Genomic DNA, 7,895 nt, shown 5'->3' with positions numbered 1-7,895 from the left:
TTCTCCCTGTTTCCTTTTTTTTTTTGGATAATATTTTTATTGCAATTTCACAATAGGCATTAAGGAATATTTCATACATTTATAGGTGAGAGCATTTGTCCGTACATGAAATAAAAGAGTTTCCCATATAGAGTTTTGCAAAAATCAAAGCTTTACTACTCACATTTAATATTTGTCCTTAATCCCTTAAACAAACCCTTCCCTCCTCCCCCTCCCACTGACTTCCCCTCTATCGGTTTCCGACTAGTATTGTTAAAATTTACAGAATTTTATATACAGTAATTTCTTCTTAACTAAGCGGTATAGAGAGAGCAAAAGAAAATTTAAGCTGAAACACTTAGCAAATTCGGTGAAACTTCATTCTCCCTGTTTCCTAAGTCTCCTGCATTTTGCAATTGCCACTCAGCTCGGATTCCTTCTGGTAACCCCAACAAATGTAATTAAAATGTGTTCTTTTGCATGTTTTGCTCGTCACACCACACAGTTCTTCTGTGAGGTTACTTGTGCTGCCCTCTGCAGTGTTGCTCCAGTCTACAACTGCTGGATTCAAAGGACTAAGACTGGAATGACTCTGCTAAAAGATAAATCCTTAACCAGTGGTGAGATCCAAAAAAATTAATAACAGGTTCCGATGGTGGTGGGATTCAAACCGTGGCGGCGCCGCACACACGCCCCTCCAGTCCCTATTGGGCAGGAAGGTTGCTTTAGTCACCCCTTCTCGGCACTCAGAAAAAATTAGTAACCACTTCTAGAGAAGTGGTGAGAACTGGTTGGATTCCACCTCTGTCCTTAACCCTTCTAGGCCGACAATCCCTGGAGTTATCCCAGAATTACAACTGACCTTGAGACAGAGAGAAATTTTTCTCTCTTTCTCCCAATACTAGAACCAGGGGGCATTCATTGAAAATGCTGGGGGGAAGAATTGGGACTAATAAAGGGTAACATTTCTTCACACGACATGTGATTGGTGTTTGGAATATGCTGCCACAGGAGGGGGTGATGGCCACTCACCTGGATAGCTTTAAAAAAGGCTTGGACAGATTTATGGAGGAGAAGTCGATCTATGGCTCCCAATCTTGATCCTCCTTGATCTGAGATTGCAAATGCCTTAGCAGACCAGGTGCTCGGGAGCAACAGCCGCAGAAGGCCATTGCTTTCACCTCCTGCATGTGAGCTCCCAAAGGCACCTGGTGGGCCACTGCGAGTAGCAGAGAGCTGGACTAGATGGACTCTGGTCTGATCCAGCAGGCTAGTTCTTATGTTCTTATGTTCTTATGACAGCAAACTCTGTCGCTGTCAAGACCTGGTTCTGTAGACAATCACCAGACTCTGTATTTCAAATTAGAAGCCTTTATTGGGAGACATTGGATGGTGGGGCTAGAGAAAGCCAGTTCTAAAGGTACAACCTTTTATCCCCAAGGCCTCTTCTCCTCGCCCCCTCCCTCTTTCTCAACCCATATCAAAGGCAGAGTAGAATGGAACAGGAATGTTACAGCCGTTACTTTCCCCAAGGCTGCTGTGAAAGATAAGGACCCGGAATGGTACGTGGGCACCTCTAGTTCGCTACATGGTGCAGATCAAGGGAAGACGGGAAAATGAAAGTAAAGGTTCATTAACAATGACAGAGCTCTCTCTGATGTCAGAAAGGCTCATTCCGCACATGCAGAATAATGCACTGTCAAACTGCTTTCAGTGCTCTTTGAAGCTGTGCTGAATGGCAAAATCCACTTGCAAACAGTTGTGAAAGTGGTTTGAAAATGCATTATTTTGCATGTGCGGAAGGGGCCATAGACCCTTCCTGACAGTGGGATCGCAGCCCACACAAGCTCCCTCCCATTCCTGGACTCTGCCCAAATCTCCATTCCCCGGTCTCCAGAGCCAGTGTTTCCCAACCTTTTCGAGGTCAGGGTACCCTTGACCTCACTCTTCATATCTCACGGTACCCCTGTCGCCACCCTCCACCTTCCCCTCCCATTGCCCCTGCTTGCCACACACCCCACCTTCCCCTCCCAGGGTGAAGGGAAGCACTGGGGGGGGGTGGTGGTGGCTGCTGACCTTGTGGCAGGCCCTGCCCCATGGGCCAGCTCCATGTCCTTGCTGGCGCCGGTGGGAGACACCACAAAAACGAGGGGGGTGTTGCCGCGGTACCCCTGGGACATGCTCACGGCACCCCAGGGTACCACGGAACCCTGGTTGAGAATGGCTGCTCCAGACAGTTCCCAAGCCAAAGTTGGCAGCCCTCCCTGCTCTATGTATGGGGCATCCCCGTCCTCTTTGGGGAAATCTAGCAGGCTGCAGTGTGTACCTGGGGCAAAGTAGCGTGGTGGAGGGAGGCTGGGCCATTTCCCCCTCTGTGCATTTCCCTAGAACTGTGATGCCAGCAAGAGCATCCCCTTTAGAGCCCAGGAGCAAGTCTGACTGTTGGCACGCACTTGGAGAAAAGGAGTCCTTGGTTACCTCCGTTACCTTCTCTGAAAAATTACAGAGGCAAAAACTTGGGGCAAAAGTTTTGGGCAAAAGTGGGAAATTACAGCCCCTGCCAATTGTCCATGCTGGCAGGGGCTGATGGGAATTGTAGTCCATGAACATCTGGAGGGCCGCAGGTGGCAGACCCCTGATCTGGATCAAACCAAGTTTGCAAAGAAACCGCACCTTTTCCTCGGGGTTTCAACCTCCCCGCCGCAGCATGTATTCAGCGAAGACCCAAGAGACCTTGCGAGCCCCAGTCGCCCGCCCCCGCCCCCAACCTGGAACTGTCCCTGGGACCAGGAGTCCACTGAGGTCAGTATTCTGGTTGCAAAACAGCTGCCCATAATCCTAAGTGAGTAAGGTCTTTCCCTATTTATTTATTTATTTATTTATTTATTTATTTATTTATTTATTTATTTATTTATTTATTTATTTATTTATTTATTTATTAAATTAGATTTATAGGCTGCCTCATCCTTGAAGGGCTCGAGGCGGCTCACAACATGGCTGTTTCCAAACAGCAAATTAATACAGCATAAAAACTTAACCCTATTAAAACTTAAGAACATAAGAACATAAGAACATAAGAACAAGCCAGCTGGATCAGACCAGAGTCCATCTAGTCCAGCACTCTGCTACTCGCAGTGGCCCACCAGGTGCCTTTGGGAGCTCACGTGCAGGAGGTGAAAGCAATGGCCTTCTGCGGCTGTTGCTCCCGAGCACCTGGACTGTTAAGGCATTTGCAATCTGAGATCAAGGAGGATCAAGATTGGTAGCCATAAATCGACTTCTCCTCCATAAATCTGTCCAAGCCCCTTTTAAAGCTCTCCAGGCGAGTGGCCATCACCCCCTCCTGTGGCAGCATATTCCAAACACCAATCACACGTTGCGTGAAGAAGTGTTTCCTTTTATTAGTCCTAATTCTTCCCCCCAGCATTTTCAATGGATGCCCCTTAACAGCAGTCAATAACAGCAGTCAATAACAGCAGTCAATAACAATAAATAGATTAAAACAGCAAGATTGTGTAAAGCATATACACACACACACACAGGCGCCCGATCTAAAGGCCAAAGAAGAAGAAAGCAGAAAGGGGAGGAGGTCGGCAGGGCCCAAGATGGAATTAGGGCCCAACCAAGGTGGTCCAGACAGGCAGCTTTGAATTCAATGGGGGGCGGTGGCACCGCGACCAGCCCCTCCAAAAGCCCGGTGGAATAGCTCTGTCTTGCAGGCCCTTCGGAACTCACCAAGGTCCTGCAGGGCCCGGACAGCTGGAGGTAGAGCATTCCACCAGACAGGGGCCAGAGCCGTGAAGGCCCCGGGCCGGGTCGAGGCTAACCTCATCGTCGCAGGGCCAGGGATCACCAGCAGTTCTGCCGCCGTCGACCGCAGCGGCCTATGTGGGACATCGGGGGTGATGCGGTCCCGTAGGTATGTGGGCCCCATGCCCCATAAGGCCAATAGCTGCTAGTCAGGAGCCAAGTCAGACCTTCTGCGTGTGAAGCTGGCGCTGTACCAATGAGAAGACTCGGAGGATCATAAAGGTGAGCGCCAGTAAGAAGAGTTTGGATTTCTATCCCCCCTTTCTCTCCTTCAGGAGACTCAAAGGGGCTCACAATCTCCTTGCCCTTCCCCCCTCACAACAAACACCCTGTGAGGTGGGTGAGGCTGAGAGAGCTCCGAGAAGCTGTGACTAGCCCAAGGTCACCCAGCTGGCGTGTGTGGGAGTGTACAGGCTAATCTGAATTCCCCAGAGAAGCCTCCACAGCTCAGGCGGCAGAGCGGGGAATCAAACCCGGTTCCTCCAGATTAGATACACGAGCTCTTAACCTCCTACGCCACTGCGTAGGGGTTTCATTCTTTTTTCTGGGCCTGTCCTTCTGCTTTTAACAGCAGCTGGACAGTCTGTGATCCTCGCCTTTCTCCCTCCCAGCGTGGTATTGTGGTTAAGAGTCAGTGCACTCTAATCTGGGGAACCGGATTTGATTCCTGCTCTGCCACTTGAGCTGTGGAGGCTTATCTGGGGAACTAGAGTAGCTTGTGCACTCCCACACACGCCAGCTGGGTGACCTTGAGCTAGTCACGGTTCTTTGGAGCTCTCTCAGCCCCACCCACCTCACAGGGTGTTTGTTGTGAGGGGGGGAACGGCAAGGAGATTGTCAGCCCCTTTGAGTCTCCTACAGGAGAGAAAGGGGGGATATAAATCCGAACTCTTCTCCTAACTGTCTGATTCGCCATGGCCTCCTATACCAGTGATGGTGAACCTTTTTGAGACCGAGTGCTCAAACTGCAACCCAAAACCCACTTATTTATCGCAAAGTGCCAACACGGCAATTTCACCTGAATACTGAGGTTTTAGTTTAGACAAAAAGGTTGGCTCTGAGGCGTGCGTTACTCGGGAGTAAGCTTGGTGGTAGTCGATGTCTTTGCTTTGAATCAACCGTGCAATGCTTTGAATGGGTGAATCACGACCCTAGGAGGGTTTAGAAGCAAGCCCCATTGCCAGCAAATGAGTTTACTCCCAGGTAAAGGATTGCGCTTTAGTTCTTTCCATGAAAATCAGTGGGGTTTAACAGCACTTAACAGGGTTACCTACACATCGTGCCTAGTGGCCCAGGCCAGCCTAGATGTGTGTGTGTGTGTGTGTGGGGGGGTGATTTTCCGCCCCCCGCACAAGACAAACTCTGTGCACATGTGCCCACAGAGAGGGCTCTGAGTGCCACCTCTGGCACCCGTGCCATAGGTTTGCCACCACTGTCCTATACCTTCCTATCCCCCTCCTCCCTGCAACCATCTGCCCTGCAAGGGAGTCCCAACCCCCACGGATCTTGGCCAATGCTCACCCGCTGAGAAATCCAATAGCAGACAGCCTTCCCTCCTTGTCTGCCCTTGGCACACAGTTGTCAAAGGTAAACTGCTACTTCACATGGCAGTTCCATTTCCCTGTCACAGCTAGAAGTCATTGTAGCATAGGAAGAGTATCCAGGCCAGGCCAGCCTCCTGTTTCCAGCAGTTGCCAACTCCAAGTTGGGCAATTCCTGGAGAACTGGTGTACAGTTCTGAGTATAGTGTCTAGATAGAGGGATGCAATCGGACCTCTCTATTCTGCATTGGTTAGAGCCAGAGGTGGGATCCAGTAGGTTCTCACCAGTTCCCGACAGTGGGCTACTAATTATTTGTGTGTGCCGAGAGGGGGTTACTAACTGGGTCTGCTTTTCCGTTAGAAATCCCATTAGGTCCAAAAATCATCAAGTCCTGTTGTTTCCTATGTGGCTGGTTAGCGAAGGTAGAAAACGGGATCATTCTCCCTGTTGGGCTGTTTTAAAAACATGTTTTAGAAATATGGTAAAGTTCCTTGTTTCAGGAAAGTCTCCTTCTTTTGATTTCTAGAAACAAAATTAAGTATTTGAAAGTATTAAGTATTTGACAGGCAGTCAATCAGAGGAGAAGTAGTTGTTTCTGTTGGCAGTAGACGATAGGACTTGCTATAATGAGTTTAAATTATGGACAGAAAGATACCAGCTGGAAATTAGGAACTTTTTTTTAACAGTAAGAGTTTTTTACAGTAACAGAGAAATTATTAATGCCCCGCCCCTGGAATGCCCAGCCATGCCCCCGTCGTGCCCCGCCCAGCCCCATTGGCGCTACGCCACTGTTTGAATCCCACCACCATGGGAACCTGTGATGAAAATTTTTGGATCCCACCACTGGTTAGAGCTCACCTGGAATATTGTGTGCAGTTCTGGGCACCGCAATTCAAGAAGGATGCTGACAAGATGGAACGGGTCCAGAGGAGGGCGACCAAAATGGTCAAAGGTCTGGAATCCGCACCCTATGAGGAGAGACTTAGGGAGCTGGGGATGTTTAGTTTGGTGAAGAGAAGGTGAAGAGGTGACATGATAGCCATGTTTAGATATTTGAAGGGATGTCATGTTGGTGAGGGAGCAAGCTTGTTTTCTGCTGCTCCAGAGACTAAGACAGTGGTGGCGAACCTATGGCACGGGTGCCAGAGGTGGCACTCAGAGCCCTTTCTGTGGGCACACGTGCACAGAGTTCATCATGTGGGGAGGGGGGCAGAAAATCACCCCCCACACACACACACACACCTAGGCTGGCCTGGGCATGATCCTTTACCTGGGAGTAAGCTCAGTTGCTGGCAATGGGGCTTGCTTCTGAGTAAACCCTCCCAGGGTCGTGATTCACCCATTCAAAGTGTTGCACGATTACTTCACCAAGCTTACTCCCGAGTAACGTGCACCTCGGAGCCAACTGTTTTTTTCTAAAGTAAAACCTCAGTATTCAGGTTAAATTGCCGTGTTGGCACTTTGCAATAAATAAGTCGGTTTTGGGTTGTAATTTGGGCACTCGGCCTCGAAAAGGTTCACCATCGCTGGACTAAGACAAGGAGTAATGGGTTCGAGGTGAAAGAAAAGAGATTCCTCCTAAACATCAGGAAAAACTTCCTGACAGTCAGGGCTGTTCGACTGTGGGATTCACTGCCTCGGAGAGTGGTGGAGTCTCCTTCTTTGGAGGTTTTTAAGGAGAGGCTGGATGGCCACCTGCAAGGAGTGCTTAGATTGTGTGTTCCTGCTTGGCAGGGGTTGGACTGGATGGCCCCTGGGGGTCTCTTCCAACTCTAGGATTCTAGGATTCTAGGATCTAGGGGTGGAGCCCGGGGAGGGGAGGGTTTGGGGAGGGGAGGAACCCCCCAGGAGTATATAATGCCCCCCCTCCAAAGCAACCCTTTCCCCCAGATCTCTGCGGTCCGTCAGGAGAGCCGTTTCAATTCGGGGGAGATCTCCAGGACGCCCCTGGAGGCTGGCAACCGTCGCAGTCCACACAAAAAAATTGCCGGGGGAACAAAAACCCTAGCCTCTGTGCATGTGCAGAGCGCCCACAGCCCAATCCCCGAGAGCTCCTTCCAGCCTGAGCTCCGTCCCTTCTTGAGCCCATCCACACCACCCGCTCGGACCGGGCAAGCTGGGCACGTTGCCAGGCGAGGAGGAGGAGGAGGAAGAGGAGGAGGAGGAGGAGGAAGCGCCGCCGCGGGGCCGGTTGCCGGGAGACGCCGGTACACAATGGGGGGCGGGGGGGGGGCAGCCTCTGCTGCTGCTGCTGCTGCCGCCGCGGGCGCCTCTGCGGTCCGCCTCTGCTGCGCGCCTGGCCTCCCCGCGGTCCGCCTCCAGGTCGGTCCCTCGCTCTCCCCCTGGCCCGCCGCCCGCCGCTGGGATCCTTCCCCTTCTCCACCCCCCACACTGAAAGCAGTTTGAAAGTGCATTATTCTGCATGTGCGGAATGAGCCCAAGTTAGAAAACACCCAAGAGGCAGGTTTGAAACAGAAAATAAGTTTACTGGACAGCATAAGTATCTGACCAGGGTGTCCCCTTAAGTAAGAGGCACCCCCACCACAGGAAAGACCTCAGTCTTT

At 50.8% G+C, this 7,895-nt stretch overlaps 1 protein-coding gene across 1 annotated transcript in view; it reads right to left on the bottom strand.

Moving 5' to 3' along the window:
* NME6 (NME/NM23 nucleoside diphosphate kinase 6) overlaps positions 1–7,895 on the bottom strand; it is a 581,226-nt gene that overhangs the window by 394,611 nt on the left and 178,720 nt on the right. The window lies entirely within an intron of this gene.

The sequence above is a fragment of the Sphaerodactylus townsendi genome, linkage group LG06, assembly GCF_021028975.2.
Source record: "Sphaerodactylus townsendi isolate TG3544 linkage group LG06, MPM_Stown_v2.3, whole genome shotgun sequence".
Lineage (NCBI taxonomy): Eukaryota > Metazoa > Chordata > Lepidosauria > Squamata > Sphaerodactylidae > Sphaerodactylus > Sphaerodactylus townsendi.
The sequence above is the reverse complement of the archived record's forward strand: the minus strand, read 5'-3'. Positions and strand labels throughout refer to the sequence as shown.